This window comes from Herpailurus yagouaroundi, unplaced genomic scaffold (genome assembly GCF_014898765.1).
Source record: "Herpailurus yagouaroundi ecotype Mexico unplaced genomic scaffold, PumYag 67700, whole genome shotgun sequence".
NCBI lineage: Eukaryota > Metazoa > Chordata > Mammalia > Carnivora > Felidae > Herpailurus > Herpailurus yagouaroundi.
Genome location: NW_024420499.1, coordinates 1,380,292 through 1,401,519, shown reverse-complemented (window position 1 = coordinate 1,401,519; position 21,228 = coordinate 1,380,292). Strand labels below are relative to the sequence as shown.

General features: G+C 40.8%; 1 pseudogene; it reads left to right on the top strand.

The window, feature by feature from the left end:
• The first annotated feature begins 11,789 nt into the window (after nt 1-11,789).
• LOC121025727 (14-3-3 protein epsilon-like) lies at nt 11,790-12,455 on the top strand (annotated as a pseudogene).
• Nucleotides 12,456-21,228: the final 8,773 nt, after the last annotated feature.

Here is a 21,228-nt window from a genome sequence, read left to right as displayed (position 1 = left end):
CAGACACTCAACCGACTGAGCCACCCAGGCGCCCCAGCTCAGGATGCATCATAAAAATAACTTTCTTTGGGGAGTGATCCCTCTACTACGTTAAGCCTCCCCACTTCCTATTTCCCCTTATAAAATACTGGTTTCATAGACTTTATCAGAATATATAACTCTCTATTTATTCAAGTTTTTACTTAGTGTTATCTTTCCCCACTTAATGGTGTAAGAGCAAATGCAAACATAAATGACTTAAATTTCTCCCTGTTGAAAAGAAGGGAAGAGATTCTCCTTTGCCTTTTTCTTTCAGAATTTCTTTCCCAGTCCTCTTCAAATATATGTAAATCTTTTTAATGACTAAACAAAACTGTTGCCAGTGTCATCCCTCAGGAATATTTCCTTGAGGACCTGAGAGTCATCTTGTTGACATGTAATCATCAAATAATATAAGGCCCTATCTCCCAGTGTCCTAGGATGATGTAGACCTAAGTTTAGCTGTCACCTGACTCCAAAGGGCAAAACCTACCTTCAATCCTAAAGAGAGGAGAAAATTAGCAATGTGATCATGAGAACATGAAATTCTTTTCAAGTTTATTTATTTTGAGAGAGAGAAAGAGAGCACCAGTGGTGCAGGGGCAGAGAGAGAGAGAGAGAGAGAGAGAGGGAATCCCAAGCAGGCTCTGTGCTGTCAGAGACGTGGGGCTTGAACCCACAAACTGTGAGATCATGACCTGAGCTGAGATCGAGGGTCATCCGCTTAAGGCGTACCTGGGTGGCTCAGCGGGTTAAGCATCAGGCTTGGGCTAGGGTCACGATCTCACAGTTCGTGGGTTTGGGCCCCACGTCGGGCTCTGTGCCGACAGCTCTGACCCTGAAGCCTGCTTCAGATTCTGGGTCTTCTTGTCCCTCTGCCCCTCACCCTATCATGCTCTGTGTCTCTGTCTCTCAAAAATAAACATTAAAAAATTAAGAAAAAAAAAAAAAAGAATCAGACCCTTAACTGACAGAGCCACCCAGGTGCCCTGATATCATGAATCTAGTGTGTTGTATCTATTTAGCTATATAAAAGAGTGGTATTTCTTCTTGTCTTAACGACGTCTTTAGCGCATTACCTACAATGTGCATTGCATTCTTATTGTGCATTACTCTTATTCAATAATGAAATCTTTTTCTTTGCTACTTTCGTAGAGAGGTTTTCCGGGCTGGGAAGAGATTTTGTTTATAATGATATTTCCCCAATAATGGTGAGCTCCACGAGGACAGTCACCAGGTCTGTTTTGTTTATCACTGTATTATTCTCAGTGCACATGCAGTGACCTGGATATAGGTCAAATAATTGTTTAATGAAAGAATGAATGAAGAACCTAGCAGGAGACTCCATTTTTCTACTCACTTTCCCTACAGGGCTATTATGTGGCCCAAATGGAGTCAGACCAACCTAACCGGGAGCTTTAATTCCATCAGTATTTTGTAGTGTGATAAAAGACATGTTGCTTAAGCTCCCTGAACTTGAATTTTCTTACCTGTAGGATAGGGATAATAGCACCTATCTCAGAAGACCATTGTGAGCATAAACTGGTAAAAATATGCGACATGGTGCCTACCTGTACATAAGGAATGACAAATTCAGCCGGTAACAGTTCATTACGATCGTTTACCCCAAATATATAAACATTTTTGTTGGGACCCAAGCATCACAATGATAAGGACAACTGTGGTTCAGAAGAGGTATGAAAAATTGCCTTTGACATCTTATCAGAAAATCTGGTAATTCTACCACCCCGTCCTCAGATTTATGTGGGCTTTTCTGTTAGGTTGACATTATGGGACTGCACCTGTTACCCCAACCATTCTCCCTACCTTTCCTTGCTGATGCATAACTGATTCTTCACTCAGCCAGCAATTCAGAGTATATGTGTGAGATATGTCACGGTGCCTGTAAGCCAGAGGTAAGCAAATTATAAACGTAACATTCTAAGACTCTGGCATTTTTCCATTTCCTCTCCTGATCAGTTGGTATCTTCTCTCTGTGGATCATTTGTTCAAATAGGTGAGCCCAATCAGGTTACTTGTGGATTTGCAGTGTTTTTAAATTTTCTTTAAGAGACGTATCCTAATTCATGCTATGATTTCATTCCCTCTCCCTACATCTCACATCCCCATACTTCACTCTGAACCCCCTTAAGGAGATACAACGTGGTCAGCACAAAGACCATTAGCTGTCATGATTTTAAATATTTCAGAAAAGAGGGTTACAAACGATGTGTGTGCGCGCGTGCGTGCATGTGCGTGAGCACACACAGGAACGGCCACATACATTTAGAGTGAGAAAGAGAAAAAAAGAGTTATTCATGAAAGATCACTGGGTCAAGATTAAGAAAGCTGGCTTTCTCTGCTGGGACCGCCAATGTGTCATTATGTGAAGTCAGGCTAATGATTTAATTTCTTAGTTCATCTGCCCTTCATTATTAAAATTGGAACGGATGGTGCCTTTCTGCACTTGACCACAGTACTAGGCACAAATAGATCACTCGATTGTTATAGATTCATGGATTCGTCCCTAGGAAAGTAATATGTGAAAATGAGGAGGGTATTTTCAATCCCTAGGATCAATGTCTTCAATGCATTTAATGTAATATGCTAATGTGATAATGTAATCCTAGACCTCATTATACTCCTGTTCTCAGAATTCAACCTTTTCTTTTTTTTTTTTTAATTTTTTTTTAATGTTTTTTATTTATTTTTGAGACAGAGAGAGACAGGGCATAAACAGGGGAGGGGCAGAGAGAGAGGGAGACACAGAATCGGAAGCAGGCTCCAGGCTCTGAGCCATCAGCCCAGAGCCCGACGCGGGGCTCGAACTCACGGACCGTGAGATCGTGACCTGAGCCGAAGTCCGACGCTTGACCGACTGAGCCACCCAGGCGCCCCAGAATTCAACCTTTTCAAACACTTTAGTAAGGAAACCACTAAGAATGGGGATCATGCTCTTTTTTACATTTAAGTGCGTCAGTTTATTAGGGAAACGCTGTACTCAGAAGTCAGCTTAGGAAACCTGTGCAGAGAAAATGGGATGCTGAGATGCTTTTATGCTCGGCTGTAGGAACATATCTCACAGTGAGATAAAGTAATAACAGTGATTTCCTTGTGCGACTCATAAGCTGATTCTGGTGGCAGTTGCCGGAAGAATTCTACACGTTGCTAGAATGACGCCATCTTTTCTGTAACTATATTTGCCGAACCCCAAATCACAACACGTGATTCAGCTATTTTTTTTCTGATTTCTAAATATCTGTAAAACGTCTTAAAAACTATTCCGATTAAGTACCGTCACGTTCTACCTTGAGCGAATCACCTTTATTGAGAATAATCAAATTATGGGTCAGCTGGATTACCTGTCCTGGACAGTTTGGAGCCCATAGTTATCAAGTATAAAGCCAAGATGATTACTTTGAAGAAGACAAAATTCACTGAAATGTAATAAGGCCGTGTGCCTATTTAAACACTAGTCGTACTCTTTTACACTCATACCTTGTCTTAATATACGTAAGATGCCCTAAAATAAGAATAATCACAAAATGACTGAATCTGTTGTTTGCCTTCTTTCTTGCCAGAGTTAATTGATTGCCACAGCAGGTAATAATTCCTTGTTCCTCTGTATTTATAAAAAAAAAAAAAAGGTAGTTATTAATAGACTACGGTACAGTTGTTATTCAACCACACCTCTGTACTTGGGATAAAATGGCTTGGTGTACATCTATTATTGGGCATAATAGTGTTCTTTGTACTAAACTTGCACAAAGGATCAATCCAATATTTTCAGGAAATAGGTATACTGACTTCCCCTTGACATTTACGTAGCGATAGGAGACCGTTATCCCTGTGACAATATGGTTTTTTTTAAACTATCATTATCTTTAAAGAAAATAAAAACGTCCGCAGCCCTTTTAACTATCTTGTTGTAGAAATCACAGTTCAGCTTTTCTCTTGGTCCTATCAGCATATATAAGATAGTTTCCTTCTAAGTTCTAGCTTCTCCATATGTCCTTGAGGCCCCCCATGTGAACTCCTATAGATTTCTCATTTTCAACAAGTTAGAAGTCACCATTGCCGGTTGTGTTTGTTCCTTTCTCTAACTATATACTAGCTTCAAGCCTGAGGAAGGGAGAGCGGGGATGGCCGAGGACATTTTTTAAATGTTTATTATTTATTTTTGAGAGAGCAGAAGAGAGAGAGAGAGGGAGGGAGAGCAGGGGAGGGGCCAAGAGAGAGGAAGACACAGAATCGGAAGCAGGTTCCAGGCTCCGAGCCGTCAACGCAGTGCCCGATGCAGGGCTCGAACTCACGTAGTGTGAGATCATGACCTTGGGCCCAAGTCGGATACCCAACCGACTGAGCCACCCAGGCGTGCCAGATATTATCTTCTAGAGTCTTAAGGTTAAAGAAGCTTAATATCCAAGGAAACTTTTATATCCAAAAGGGAAGTGCCTAAGAAAACAGTTGGCTATGGATAGCAGAGGGGGCAAAATCACATTAGCATTTAATTCTGTTATTACTTTCAGCCAAAATAGAATTGAGGCCTTGGAAGTATTACCAGAAGAATGAAATAGGAAACATCTCTTATTAGCATACAAACTTAATTTTATTCTGATATCACAACATTGTCAATCAAATTGGAAACTCAATTCTCACCTAGTGAGAAGAAATGAACATTAATATTTTTTTTCTCAAAACACTTTCTTCTGTAACATTGGAAAACACCAAGTGGAACTCTTTTCAGTGCTTTTTGCTAAATCATTCCGTCCTCTTCCAATGCTGTCCGTCGAAGAACATTGCCGAGAACCTCTCCAAAGACAAGGATGCATTGAGACAGGGTTGCCATTTTAGCCCAAGACCATTTGAAAATGCAAACCAAACAAAAGATAGGCTTGATGTATTTGGTGGTCATTGGGGGCTTTCAGTGCAGTTCCTACCTGCACAACATCCACTAGCCCCATCAGCTTTTTTGGTCCAAAGTATTGTTCTAGTATATTTATGTTTATTTTTGAGAGAGAGAGCGTGAATGGGGGAGAGGGAGAGACACAGAATCTGAAGCAGGCTCCAGGCTCTGAGCTGTCAGCACAGAACCCGAGGTGGGGCTCGAACTCACAAACCTCGAGATCATGACCTGAGCTGAAGTTGGCCTCTCAACTGACTGAGCCACCCAGGGGCCCCATATTGTTCCAGCGTATTTAAACAATCACATGTATATGATAGTTTGTCTCCACCCCCCTGGAGCCTAATCTTCTGTGGTTGCTTCCCGGTTTGCAAGAAGCCAGAAATGGTTGATAGGTAACACTGAATAGAATAAGACTATTCGTAAATAGAATTGATTGCTATATAAATACCGTACTTACACTAAATACTGCACTTAAACACTAAGTCCTTGACAGAAAAGATCCTCAGTTGGCCTAGCGTTTTTACCCCCGAGGCTGCGTACCTGAGTATAAAAATGTTTTTGTAAAGTCAAATAATTTTATAATCCTCCCTAGACACATCCAGAGAGTTCCAAATTAATGGGCAGATGACACTGCAGTGTCATCAAAAGAACATGGGCTTTTCACTCAGACAGATGGCCTTTGGGAAGTTTTTTTAACTTGCCCGGGCGTCAGTTTCTTTAAGTGGAAAATGCACATCGCTGCTAATTCAACGGGTTGCAGAGAAGATTAAAATAAGAAGTGTTTGCAAAACATCCAGCACGGTGCATGGAGTATACTAATTCAAGAAAGATGTTCATCGTATGAAAACTTAACTTCCAGAACATTTGAAAATGCACTTTAAAAAATTACATTCTTAGGGCGCCTGGGTGGCTCAGTCAGTTAAGTGTCCGACTTCAGCCCAGGTCATGATCTCACAGTTCATGAGTTTGAGCTTTGGGCTCTGTGCTGACAGTTCGGAGCCTGGAGCCCGCTTCGGATTCTGTGTCTGCCTCTCTCTCTGCCCCTCCCCAACTTGCGCTATGTCTCTCTCTCTCTCTCTCTCTCTCTCAAAGGTAAATAAACATTAAATTTTTTTTGAATCACAATCTTTATTTTCTACATGTTTTCAAGCTAGAAACTGCACTTGATATTAATAATAACCTTGTTAGAAAGGACGTGTGCTTATTATATTCTCATCGTACAAAAGAAAAGTCACAGAACGCAAGAGGTATGCGACTCACCCTACGTTATCCAGTTAGCAGGTGGCAGACACAGGGTAAAATGTGGTTCTTTTTTTTTTTTTTTTCCTCTAAGTCTACTGCTGTCTCAATGATGCAGAATAGTCATGACTTTGGAGGAATTAAAATACAAGCGTAAAAGGGGGAAACATGTGACTGGGAAACATGTAAATAATTTGTTATTTATAATCACCGTGTAATTTCTACAGCAAGTTGATCCTAAGGTCGGCCCTTTGTTACTGGAGTTACATTATAAGCTAAAAGAATAAGAAAGAGTGGAATTTCTCTACATAGGAAAAGGAGGGATCGTTGGAGGTGTGGAGTGCTTGATTTGGGAAGCCAAAGCCAGCAAAGTAGACTGGCTAAAAGCCAGGCCTGGGGGAAACGGGAGCACTGATGGTTGAAGGAGAACTTTAGAGGAACAACAGAGGTACTTCACCGATATTTTCTTATAATTTTCCTTCAGGGTGTGACGTAAACCTAACCCCCATTCCCAGAACAAAATCATCACCGAAATCTCAGTGTTTTAATACTGCTAGTAGAGGGGCGCCTGGGTGGCTCAGTTGGTTAAGCATCTGACTCTTGATTTCAGGTCGGGCCATGATCTCATGGCCAGGAGATCGAGCCCCGCATCAGACTCAACACTGGGCATGGAGCCTGCTTAAGATTCCCTCTCTCCCTCTCCCTCCACCCCTTCCCTGCTCTCCCAGGTGTGCACTCTCTCCCTCTCTGAGAAAAAAACAAACAAACAAACAAAAAAAAAAAAAAAACACAACACTGCTGGTAGAGTGGATTTTCTTTGTCAGGGAATAGAAAATGACAGGATGTATTACCGGTTAGCTTGAATCGTTTCTGTCTTCACCCAATGACAGTCATATCTGGGTTACAAAAGAGTAAATTGTCGTCTTTTAATCTTTACAGACAATTAAGGGCCCTTATTAATGGTCTTTGTGTGTGTTATAGCAGACACCATAAATTCCAATATGGCCGTGCAGATGGTATAAGGGAGGAAGGCAAGCTCAGTGGTGAGTGCGTGCCTCTTGTAAAGGGGACTGCCTCAGCTCAGACCCGACAGATGGCTGCGGTGCAGGAATGAGTATTGCCAGAACTTCTGATTCTGAAAAGAAACAAAACAAAACAAAACAAAACAACTGCTGGTCTGAAATATTATGTGGACTTTTGTGACTTTAAAACATCTACCATATTTTAAAAACTAAATGAAATAAACAAGCAAACGGCAAACACTGTGTTGGCCAAACAAAGCGATCGACAAGCTGGATATGCCTCGGAACCACCTGTTTACAACTTCTGCCAATATTCTTATTCTTTCACATGCTACGAGTTAAATTGGACAAGCACTCTCACATATGCATCCCAAACACCTCAGGCTGGGGTTTTAATAAGTAATCGCATGACCTTGAGCGAGTGTGTTTTCTCTGTACTTCAGTTTCTTCATTTTTAAATTTTTTATGTTTATTTATTTCTTTTGCGAGAGACAGAAAGGGAGAGAGAGAGAGAGAGAGAGAGAGAGAGAGAGAGCTAGGGAAGGGCAGAGCAGTAGAGAGAGAATCCCAAGCAGGCTCCACGCTGACATTGCAAAGCCTGACACAGGGCTCCGTCTCAAGAACTATGAGATCATGACCTAAGCCGAAATCGAGAATCGGATACTTAACTGACTGAGTTACCCAGGTGCCCCTCAATCATCTTCTTTTACAATCACTCAAAGTCTGTATTTAGGTCCAGTTAATCTCTAACCGATAGTGCCATGGCTCACCAATGGCGACATTGCTCAAGAAGGAAGTCTTCTCCTCCTTGAGAAGGAACATATATATATGTTTTGTTTTTTTTTTTTTAATTTTAGTCCCTAGCCCTAGTCAATAACTAAGTTACATTTGGGGCCTATGTCACGTTTCTCCAAATTGCCCTAAGACCACAGGTGCCTTTCTAACTGAACTCTCGTAGGATGTTCCTTGCGAGCAGTCCTACTACATAATGCTGGGAAAGCAGGCTCTTTCTGAGCACTGTTTTCAACGTTTATTTATTTTTGGGACAGAGAGAGACAGAGCATGAACGGGGGAGGGGCAGAGAGAGAGGAAGACACAGAATCGGAAACAGGCTCCAGGCTCTGAGCCATCAGCCCAGAGCCTGACGCGGGGCTCGAACTCACAGACCGCGAGATCGTGACCTGGCTGTAGTCGGACGCTTAACCGACTGCGCTACCCAGGCGCCCCTCTGAGCACTGTTTTAATCTCACTGCTTTTGTCCTAAAAATTTCTATATTCGTTCTTCATCTACTACTTAAGACCGTGCCACTTTTGTCGTTTTCAAATTTTTTTTTAGCTTCCAAAAATAAATATTTATGAAAATTCAAGTAATATGAAAACTAGAAGATGATTTGTTTATATCAGTGAAATCCTGCCAACTAGATAAAACTATCACATTTTTACATGCTGTTCCACAATCTGCTTTTTTCATGCATCATTGTGTTGTGGACATTTTCTCTAGTCAATGAATTTTATTCACTAAATAAAGTAGCATCATTTGTAAATAGCTTTCTAACATTCTCTTATGTGGAAATATCATAATTTATTTAACCAAACCTCTATGGATGGGCATATGCATTTGTATTTTTTTTTTTTTGCATTTATAAGCAATTCAAAGACTACTATTTTTATACATACTTTTCCTTTTTCCAATAATTTTATGAAGATAACTTCCTAGTAGGGTTATTTCTTTAGTATATATATACACATATAAAAATTTCTATACTCCTTGACATAACTTTCTGGAGAATTGTACTATTTTGAAACTTTAAGAGACCAAGAATGAGTGTTCATTTTCTTACATGTTTACCAACATTGGGTATTTTAGTTTTCTTTTATTCTTTCATCTTTGCCAGGCTCAGAAAGATAAATGATGTCTCATTGTTCGTTCTTATATATTGTTTGTTTGTTTGTTTGTTTGTTAGCATTTCTTCTTTGGTCGAATTGCATTCATACATTTATTGACAGATTTTTGTTTTTGTTATGAATTGTCTGTTGCTGCTTTTTACCAACATTTCTATCAGAACATTCATTCCTATTATTAACTTATGATGACTCGTTTTAAAAATTTTTTAATGTCTATTTTTGCGAGAGAGAGACAGAGAGAGTGTGAGCAGGGGAGGGGCAGAGAGCAAGGGAGACACAGAATCTGAAGCAGACTCCGGGCTCTGAGCTGTCAGCACAGAGCCTGATGCAGGGCTTGAACTCACAAGCCATGAGATCATGACCTGAACCAAAGTCAGACACTTAACCGACTGAGCCACCCAGGCGCCCCATGAAGACATTTTTGAAAAGTCACTCTTTGACAGAAACATTACAAATATTTATGCAGATATTTCCTTCTATGTCAATTTTCCACCAATTTCTACGAAGCACGTTGCTGAGGAACAGTGATAGTAATTAGTAAAACCATCATGTAGCCTTAACTATGTGCCAGGCTCTCTTCTAAGTTAATTACATGGATTAGCTCATGTGATCCTGTCTACAAACCTATTATTATCATTATTATTATTATTATTATTCCTATTTTCAGATGTGGAAACTGAGATACATAGAAGTTATGTACTTGACCAAGCTGGTGGTTCTGCCGGGATTTGAAACACTGTAGCCTGGCTATGCTCTATGTCCTTAATTGCTGTGAAAGATAAATAAATCCAGATACTACTTAAAGTGGTAAGGGTAGATTTTATTGAGTAATACTACTACAATAGGGGAAAGAGTTCAGCATGAACCAAATTCAACTTCAATTTGTGCAAAAGTGACTGAATAAAAGCCAAACACAACAGAATGCACATATTGTATTCTTCAATTTATAAAAAAAAAATTTATTTGATTTTTATAGAAAATTTTAAGACAGGCAAAATTAATAAGAGATGTTGGAAGTTGAGATAATGCTTACATCTGGAGAGCTGATCGGTAAAAGGGGGGATTCTGGGATGCTAGTAATCGTCTATTTCTTAATCCGGGTGACTTTATAACTATGTTCATTGTGTATAAAATTCAATAAATTATATAGACTTATGATTTGTGTACTTATATGTACATATACATGTGTAAACACATATATACATGTGTATGTATACCCGTGTGTGTATATACATATATGATTTACAAAATTTTTCTGATATTATTTTATTTTTAGCCTCTGTATTATTGAAAATCTAAGAATAGCCCAATCATTTTTTTTTCCCTTAGTGGATGACCATAGCAGACACTTTTATTTATTTTTTCTCTTTTTTACATTTTAAATTTATTTACCTAAATTCAGATTAGTTAATGTGAGAAGTAAGGGAGATGATTCATTTTCAGCAATGCTAAATAAAACTGTGCTGTCCAGTTAACTGCAGGTTTACAACCTACTAGAAATATGTACACACACACACACACCCACACACACACACATACACACACACGGTGAAGTCCCAAACCTTTAGACACTTCACTTCCTGGTTCTTCTTCCCCTCTCCATTTCGCAGGCTTATTGTGGAGGGGCTTTGCAATGAGCATGTGCCATAGAGTAAAGAGAGGAGGGACTGGAAGTCTCTGCATCACCTCAGGAAGGTACACTTGTTCCAATCAGACTATTTTTTGCCTTACATGGGTATAGGCGACAACCGGGTAAGGCTGTAACCTCTGTGGTACTCAGCCAATGAGGAATCAGGGGAGGGAGTTCATGCTAGGAGATAAATTGTCTGCTGTAACTTCCCCGGGTGTGCCTGTCCATCAGACATCTGCTCTTGCAAGAACGTTGACTAAAGCCTTGCTTCACTGTGCTCCCAGTCTCTGCGTCCCTCCTTGGATTGGGCCAGTGGACTTATTTCTCACAGGTAACATACAGTGTAGTATTGCTTTCAGGAGTACAACCCGCTGATTCATCACTCACATACAGCAGCCGGTGCTCATCCCAATAAGTGCCCTCCTTAACGCCCATCTCCCATTTAACCCATCCCCCAACCCGCCTCCCCTCTAGCAACCCCCGGTTCATTCTCTGTATTTAAGAGTCTCTTATGGTTTGCTTCCCTCTCTGTTTTTATCTTATTCTTCCTTCCCTTCCCCTGCGTTCATCTGTTGTGTTTCTTAAATTCTACATGTGACTCAAATCGTGTATCTGTATTTCTCTGCCTGACTTATTTTGCTTAGCATAATACACTCTAGTTCCATCCACGTTGTTGCAAATGGCAAGATTTCATTCTTTTTAATCGCCAAGCAGTATTCCATTGTGTGTGTGTGTATATGTGTGTGTGTGTGTGTGTGTGTGTGTGTGTGTGTATATATATATATATATATATCACTTCTTCTTAATCCATTCATCAGTCGGTGGACATTTGGGCTCCTTCCATAATTTGGCTACTGTGCATAGTGGTAGCAGCCACTTTTAGTTGCCTACACATTAGCCAATCCCCTTTTACTTCTTATTGGCCATCAGAGTCCACGGTTAATAATAGAGCATGGGAATGTCAGGTCCTCACTTCCCTAGACCCCCTTACAGCTTTGTTCTGGCTTAAAAGATGCGAGGAGAATTTTGCTAGATCTGTCACAGAGACCCCACCGGAACTGCTGCCACCATGGATGCTCGGGAGGATCTGGCGTCCAGGTGACGCTGGCCAAACGGGCTTAATGATAGATTGAAATGGTAGAATGAATGAAGAAAGTAGCAGGGACGAATGTCGAGATGATAGTCAAAGGAAGAAGCCTCCTACCTACTGCATATAAAAATGTCATTGGAGTGGGCTAGAAGATCTTCCTGGAGAATCAGCAGCAGCACTGAGCAGATAGAAGAAAACATGGAAGGAGTAGATAAACTAAAAACAATTCAGGCATCTTGGCAAGTGGTTGCGACTGAGCTAGAGCCAATGTTTTCTGACAGTTTGGATGCACCCTGGGCAAACACTTCATTCAAGCAGCTAACACTGGCGAGTCCAAGGTTTTCTCATTATAAAATGAAAGGGGGCTATCACAGTGGCTTTAAGGCTGCTAAGGATACTGCAACGTTAGAACTTCGACCGTGGTCCCTCATCCACTGAGATCTTGCTCTCAAAGTTTCCATACTCTACTGTGACTTTCTTAATTCCTCCCACCATGCCTGCAGGTTGGCCAAGGTGGCTTTTGATGATACAATTACAGAAATGGATACACAGAGCGAAAGAAGCTCTGGGGACTCTATCCTCAGGATGCGGTTGTTACATTCTAATCTGATACTATGGACTTCAGACGTGCAGGGTGATGGTTAAAGAGCAGAATAAGGAATGTCCGCAGGGTCGCCTGAGTCGCTCCGTCGGTTAAGCGTCCGACTGCGGCACTGGTCGTGATCTCGCGGTGCACTGAGTCCGAGCCCCGCGTGGGCTCTGTGCTGACGGCGCGGAGCCTGGGGCCTGCTTCTGATTCTGGGTTTCCCTCGCTCTCTGCCCCTCCCCCACTCGCGCTCTAGCTCAAAGATAAATAAAAACATAAAAAAAAAAAAAGAATTTCTGCAGGAGGTAGAAGACGAAAGGCAGTGAGACCTAAAAGCCATCAAGAGAAACCACCTCTGACCACCCTACTCCTTTCCATTACCCCACCCTGCCCTTGGCAATTCCTCCAGAGTCACTAAGGAACACCAAATCTGACTTTTATAGTTGGTCTCAGAATTGAGGTTTCTGCCCTGTTGGTTTTTGGTTTTTTTTGTTTGTTTGTTTGTTTGTTTGTTTGTTTGTTTGTTTGTTTTTTTACATTGTTCAAAAGTTCTTAAAGGCAAGAATGCATTTCTTTTAGATTCATTTAAGACACTAACAGGACTGCACAGAAGCCTTTTCAGCGTTACCATATTATCTCCTGCCAAATGTGGCAAGACCACCATTGGAAATAGAAATTACAGGGGTGCCTGGGTGGCCCAGTTGGCTACGCACGCAAGTCTTGGTTTTGGCTCAAGCCATGGTCTCGCAGTCGGGGGATCGAGCCCCCCGCGTCCGGCTCTGTGCTGAGAGCATGGAGCCTGCTTGGGATTCTCTGTCTCCCTCTCTCTCTGCCCCTCCCCCCACTCCCTCCCGCAATAAATAAATAAACTTAAAAAAAGAAATAGAAATTAGGTCAAAAGCCATTAGACTTCTAAGTGATGCAAGCATCTACAAGACGGGTTCATCATATTACGGAGGTGTAAGTGGTATTCCTTCCTCTCAAACAGGCTACCGTTGAAGGTGGTATGGAAAAGTCTTCATGGGCATTATGTTATTTGTTTCTTCCCCTTTCCCTTCCCCTCCCCCTCCCCCCAGGGACCCTCCCCCCCTTTACTCCCCCAAAATTTTTTTTTTTTTTTTCATTATATGTAACTTGAAGCTCATTTGTACTATTGGATATCCGTCTGGAGCCACAGATACAGAATCTGTACTGGTCTTATTTAACCACTGCATGGGATTAACATTAAAGTTAAATAAAGCAAATCTTAATTAAAAATGCCCAATATTGGGATGCCTGGGTGGCTCAGTCGGTTAAGCGTCGGACCCTTGGTTTCAGCTCAGGTCACGATCTCACAGTTCTTGGGTTCGATTGGGCTCGGCACATTTGGTGCAGAGCCTGTTTGGGATTCTCTCTCTCTCCCTCTCTGTCTCTCTGTCTCTCTCTCTGCCCTTCCTCCACTCGCTCTCTCCCCCAAAATAAATAAATACACTTTAAAGAAATAAATTATTGGGTGTAGAAATAATTATTGGGTGTAGCTGTGTAAGGGCTTGGTGAGATATGACACAATAGCCATGTGACCAGGAGAGAAAAAACTGGAGAGAAAAGCCTTCATGCTAAGGATGGCGATGTGAAAAGATATAAAGGGGCCCAGATCCTTGTGGACATCACTGAGCCACTGTGCCAACTCTGGAAGAACCTCCTTCCGATCTCTTCCGATGTGGGCAAAGTAAAAACGAAACAAAGTAAAATAAACCAACACAAATTGAAGCGCCTATTTTTTTTTTTAATTTTTTTCCCAACGTTTATTTATTTTTGGGACAGAGAGAGACAGAGCATGAACGGGGGAGGGGCAGAGAGAGAGGGAGACACAGAATCGGAAACAGGCTCCAGGCTCCAGGTTCTGAGCCATCAGCCCAGAGCCCGACGCGGGGCTCGAACTCGCGGACCGCGAGATCATGACCTGGCTGAAGTCGGACGCTTAACCGACTGCGCCACCCAGGCGCCCCTGAAGCACCTATTTTTAACCCAATTTAAACCACTCCTCCTTGGACTTGTTGCCAAGAATGTCTTCAGGAGGCAGTGATCTTCTTCTTCTAGGTGCGTATCTACGATAGTCCTTCTCCACCTCCAAAGTGAAATAATGAGGAATACCTCTGCGTTGTGTTGTCATTATATACTCTTCTTGGAAGAGTGAAACCTTCGCTTATGCAGACTTAGGACTTCTGTCGTTTCTATTTGTCAGTATGTTGTCAATATTGTGTTGTTCTTATTATTTCTTGTTCATAAGGGGTTTTCTTCTATATCCTTCTTTGGCATTCACCTGTTATGTAGTTCTATCTTCCATTCCAGTTTTTTGGCCCATAAAAAAAAAATCAGCAATCTTCTACTTTAATTACATTTTAACATTAGATGACATTATTATATTTCCCCTATTTCCTGGCTGACATAATATTACACTGTTCTCTCTATAGTTGGTACTTAGTGTATATTTTTTCATTTATTCAACATAATTTATATCTGCATGATGTTCCTCCAAGCTGTGTTATATGATTAGAATACGGTCTTAATTTCAATGATACTTTAATTTTGTACCCTTTTTATGACCCCTCCCCTCCCCCGGGAAGGAGTGATATTATAAACCTGAATTTATGCCACTTTCTCTCTTAAAGCCTCTATCACTCTCTTTGGTTATTTTATGGTCATAATTTGTCTTTTGTCCATAAAGAAAGTAGTTTTCTTGGCTACCACTAGCTCTAAGAAGGAGAAAAAACTAAAGATGTAACCTAAAAAAAGGAATATGAATTATTTAGTCGTGTGATATATCTTTCTTGTGAAACTTCCCCAATACTCTCTACGACGTTGAAATTGCTATTTTTACAATTTCATATGAGAATAGAAACTTGTATTCTGGTCCGTTTGTATGTTTCTGTCTTTGGGCACATCACTGAACGATTTATGGGGTGATATTCAGTAAGCCAATATGATTGAAACTCATAACCAAAATGAACGTGTTGTTTATTTCACACAGTCACCTTACAATTTTGGTAGCTGCCATTGGAGTCAGTTGATGTCTCACACAAGAAAATAACTTTCATTATCTTATAATTAGACTTCACTTTCGATCTTAAACAGGAATGTGAAATTTGTTTTGTAACCTCTTTCTCTAGACTTGACTTCTGAAGGCAATTTACACCTTCATGTTCTGTACTCCTGCTAGTTTATTCCCCCCTGCCATCTAGGGCAGTGTTTTTTAAAAAGATAAGTGCTTTAACCATAGCAGCAATTACTGTAAATCACAAATATAAATTTTTAATGTTAAAAAATGTTTATTTCTGCATTAATGGTGTCTTGATGCAGCACAATAAGTGTGTTCCTTGAACAGTTGGAGAACGGTGTTTTTTGTCTCGTTTTGTTTTGTTTTGTTTTGCATTCCAGCTGACAAATACCGAAGAAAGTTTGCATCAAGGGAGAAGTGTTCGCATTTGTGTCATAAATTGCACATTTTTATGTTCCTTCTGAAATATACTTGAAATGTAAGCCAACATCCAGAATACTGAATTTTTCACTGTGCTTAATGAAGTCTGCCTGCCTCCTTCCTTCCTTCCTTCCTTCCTTCCTTCCTTCCTTCCCTCTTTCCTTCCTTCCTTCTCACCTTTCTTAGGATGTCAGTAAATACACTGTGGATATTTCTTGGAAACAACAGATGGTTATGCGGTCATAAATTGATCTTCTGATTTGCAGATGAGAAGAAAATAAAAATAATTTGTACTTTGGGATTGTAAGAGCGCACGGGACACAGTAGAACATGTGTATATATATTTTGACAATGATCAGGAAAATGATGAACTACGAAGGTGACTGCAATACCCAGGTAGGCTAAATTTCAAAGCTGTTGGGGAAAGGGTAGGTGAACAGGTAGAATGGGGATGATTTGCTGACATGACTTTAAAACTAATTCCTGAGAGGGATGGTCAGTAGTTTAAATTCGAGTATTCAATCAGATGTGGTTAACTTGTGCTTTATCTTGGCAGGCAATGGAGTCCTAAGGAATCTGATCTGGTGTGGAAAGTCACAGAAACAGGACGCTTCAGAGTGGTGGTTGGCAATTTCAGATTTATTGCAGCACTATGTGTTTATAGGTGTTATATGAAATTTTGAGCAAGACTCCGGAGGAAATACAGAAAAAGATAATTGGCAACATGTGGAAAGTTTTTCAAGGCCCCAAACGTACTCTAGGATCCAGTCTTCAGGATCCAGACAAGGCTTCGGTTCCAGTGAACCAGATAACCCCCAGAAACCCAGACCTAGCATTGAGGGATCTCAGACATTTGACTTCAGGTATGGCTTCAGATCCTGCAGTAGGGAGGTGTACATGCCTACAGATGAGCAATACTAGGAGAAGATTATAAAATGTGTTGGTTCTTGGAGATGAAAGATCCCCCTTTTCTTCTCCAACTTGTATATACCTTGCAGATTTTATCACAGTGCCCAAGCAGTAAATAGGTGGCTTCTGAACTGAAGAATATCTAGCTTCACCCAGAGCATGACAAAGTAACGTTTTTGTTTTGATGTGGCCTCTCTCTCTGTTTTCAGATTTATCTCAAAGCGGTCAAGGATTTCAAGTTGATCCTCTGTTCACCCCATCTCTCCATTCCTTCTGTTGTCCTCAAGCAGTCCCCTGGAGTCCCTCCTCTCTCCCTCTGCTTCCTTTACATTTCACTAGAGCAAGATAGAACATCGTTGTAGAGCTTTTTCTCCATGTTTTCGCTCGTTCCGTTGCTTCCTGGGCATTGACGTTGAATTGCCAACAAAATAAATCCCTACAGCATGGTTCCTAGTATATTTCTCCTCCGGTGTAAGAGAACACCCTAGTCTGGTCAAAATCTTCCCAGGAAAACTCATACAAGTTGATTCAAATGGTCTTGACCTGTTTAGGAATGTAGAAGTATGATCAGAGAAGGAAGAACCTTTTGCACTTTTGGAAGTATGGCATACAGGCAGCTACCTAGCCTACAGAATTGGTCGTGACAGGGTATTCAAGTACAATTGAAAAACATCAAGAAGACGTATCTGCTAGACTTCTAAATATAAATGTAAAATACAAATGTGGAGATTTGGAGACGGAGAACTAGTGAGCAGCTTACTGCAGCTCTATAAATAACAGCGTCAGCGTCTCCACTGACGAACAAATTTCTCTCACTTTGGCGTTTATGAGAAAATGAACGACTTCTATAGATGCTGATAGATCTTTGTGTCCTACCTTCTGCCATCCCCTGATGTCTCATTAGACTGTGCTCGCTAATGCTTTTACGGTTGGCTCCAATGTTACTACACCTTCTGATTAAAAATCAAGTCAAGGGAAAAGTATTAATAACCGCAGTCTATATTAGGGTAGTGCTTTTAAATTTTTCAGGGCCTGTCTTCGTCTAGCGATGCCATTCTCTTTTTCAAAACAGCTCTGCTAGTTATGAAGAATGGGTATGATCCACGCTATACAGATAATGAAATTGCAGAGCGGGATTGAGGGCATCATGTATTTCTGTCGGATACCATGCTGTATCTGCTACAAACAAATAAACCTGGAGGGAAAATGAAGAAAAACTATGAGTTTTCCTTCTGTCTTTCCATCTGAAACAGGCGCAGTCATCATAACAAAAGCAGCAATCAGTGTTTTGGGACTTTCTTGTCTATCCAAAGTAAGTTGACATTAAACACCTGCTCTTTACCTAACATGGCTTATGAGTTCCTAAAGGTTAATGTGCTGGGTAACTGGTGACCAGAAGGAGTTAGTCAGCTTTTTTGCTGGTTTCTTTGTTTACTTTTTTTGTTTATTTGTTTCTGGTATACTTTCACAGAATCATTAGGGACAGAAAAAGATAGGTGCTTATCCAATAATAAGATAATTGCATTTTCCCTTAAACTGTTTCCAATTGTTACAACAAAGGTTCTACCTCGATTTATTAGACTGTAAATAATAGCTAACATTATTGAGTTGTTATATGGTGATGGTGGAGTGTTTTACTTTGAAACCACCTCAGGATCTACAGTGCGATATAAATGTGTGGGCAAATTAAGACAGCCTCACTGCAGGGGCAGTTAACGGGCATTTGAAGTAATTTGACTTGGAATCAACAAAAGAGAAATAGTTATTTAGCATTTCCAATACTATTATCAAAATCGACACCAGAGGCTCTGTAATTAAAATAAAAGACGTTACTACATTTCGTCACCAGAGAGTTGAAGAGATGGCCGGTTAGAAAGATTGTACAGGTCCAGCTACCCTTAGGAGAATCAGGTATAAGAATCTGATAATCCCAGCAACCTATGACCCTCTGCGCAGCACTCACAATCTGCGTCCCCATTGATTCTGCGTCCCTCCGCTTCACAGGGGACACTTTGGCTGCTTCTGCTGGAAGAGTATCACTGTCTCTGCCCTAGAGTAAATCGTTTCCGCAAATTTCAGTCTGTGTCTTTTCAGTGCAGAGTGGAAATTCACTTGAGCTACGTGCAGTCATGAATGATTTTGTGCTTATGAATATTGGTACATATGACAGAATGTGGTCAAAGACCTATTTTCAATGAAGCATACCACCGAGTGGTGGGGTTTTGGAGTAGGGAAGTGTTCAACCTCTGCCCATTTCTCACCACGAAAACTCCCTGTACTTACCAGAAGAACCTGACAATTGTTAAATGATGAAATTGCCATAGGATTTTTGCGCAGGTCTCTGCTAAGTATGTTACCTACTTTCTCTTCATCTTTATTTATTTTTTTTTTTAATTTTTTTTTCAACGTTTATTTATTTTTGGAACAGAGAGAGACAGAGCATGAACGGGGGAGGGGCAGAGAGAGAGGGAGACACAGAATCTGAAACAGGCTCCAGGCTCTGAGCCATCAGCCCAGAGCCTGACGCGGGGCTCGAACTCACGGACCGCGAGATCGTGACCTGGCTGAAGTCGGACGCTTAACCGACTGCGCCACCCAGGCGCCCCTTCTCTTCATCTTTATAGCAGTCCTTTGGTTTTTATTTTTTATTGTGTTTTCATTGTCCTCATTTTTTTTTTTTCTCATAAGGAAAGTGAAGCCTGAAGGAACTAGGTAAGTTGGCCAAGATTTCACAGCCGATAAATGGTAGAGCTGAGAGGTTTATGTAGATCTATTTACTTCACAACGTAAATATGGTCTACTGTTTGCCAAAATGTAAGACATGGACATCTGTGCTGTACGTGGGTTATTTTAGGTGACACGCAGACATGGCCTTTATAAATAATAACTGAGCGAGAAAGCTATTTTCTTAGCAATCTTCATATGATTCCAATTGCCCAATCAAAAGTGACTCTCATCCCATTCCTTCTCTTTCATATTCCTCCATTTGATTTTCTTCGGTGAATTTGTTCCAACTCTGATTAACTTGTGTGCTTATTTGTATTGATTGTTGTTTTGTCCCAGTTAGGGTCCCAATGAGGCCAGATACCTTGAGTATCCAGGCACCGGGTACGGGGACAACAAATATCACTTATATGAATGAGTGGATTATGTTAAGGAGAAAGTCTCTATCTGGGGCTAATGAGTCTTTAACAACTTTCTACCATTTGGCAATATCCCAGTGTCATAAACAGGAAATAGATTTGGGATTAGAGCATTTGGCAGAAACTAGAAATCATAGCTATTCTATATGACTAGCAATCCTGATTTTCCATTTAAGCTGTTTCCTTTTTAATTATATATATATAGGTATATATATAGGTATAGGTATATATATAATATTTATATACACACATACATACACACACATACATTTTTAAATAAGTGTGTTGAGAGGGGCGCCTGGGGGGCTTAGTTGGTTGAGCATCCAACTCTTGATTTCGGCTCAGGTCATGATCTCACGATCTGTGAGCTCAGGCTCAGGTCATGATCTCACGGTTCATGGGATCGAGCCCCGCGTTGGGCTCTGGGCTGACCGTGTGGAGCCTGCTTGGGATACTCTCTCTCTCTCCTTCTCTCTCTGCCCCTCCCTGGCTTGCTCTCTCTCTCTCTCTCTCTCTCTCCCTCTTTAAAATAAATAAAATGAAAAAAATTTAAAAAATGTGTTGAAAGACTATATATATTTAATTATATATATATATATATATATATATATATATACCTGTGTTTTAAATGAGTGTGTTGAGAGACAATAATAAATAAACGAGTGTACAGGTGTTGGAAAGTTATCGCTGTGATTGTGAATGTTATATTCCATCGTCAATGAAAATAAAGAGAAGAATATTTTGTAGTGGAGAAATAAATAAAATGTGCTTTAAAATGCAGCTAACGGAACAGCAAGGCTCTAGGAGAGTTCCCAAGGAAATCCATGTCATGGTTCCTACTCTCAACTCAAATGGGAAGACAGTATATATTAATTGATGTTGTTCTATGATAAATGATCAAGACACAGAACGTAATGCAAAAGGGAATTTTTAAAAAGGGAGATATCGATTTGGGCTTGGGTAGACAGGACAAAATAGCTTCACAGGGGTGGAATTCAGTTGTGTTCCAAAAATAGCCTCCCGCTACATCCCCACCTACTGGTTCAACCAACATCAGTTGAAAGCCTACAGTGAGGAAAACAACGTATCAGGCACTCTGGAAGAAACTACCCTAAAGAAACTTCCTCCTGCTCTGAGAACAATCACAATCCAGTGAGGGATTAATTTATAGTACTTGACTCCTATGTAAGTTAACACAAAGGGAAAGCTGATTCAGAGAAAAGGGTGACCAGAGGGGCGCCTGGGTGACGCAGTCGGTTAAGCGTCCGACTTCAGCCAGGTCACGATCTCGCGGTCCGTGAGTTCGAGCCCCGCGTCAGGCTC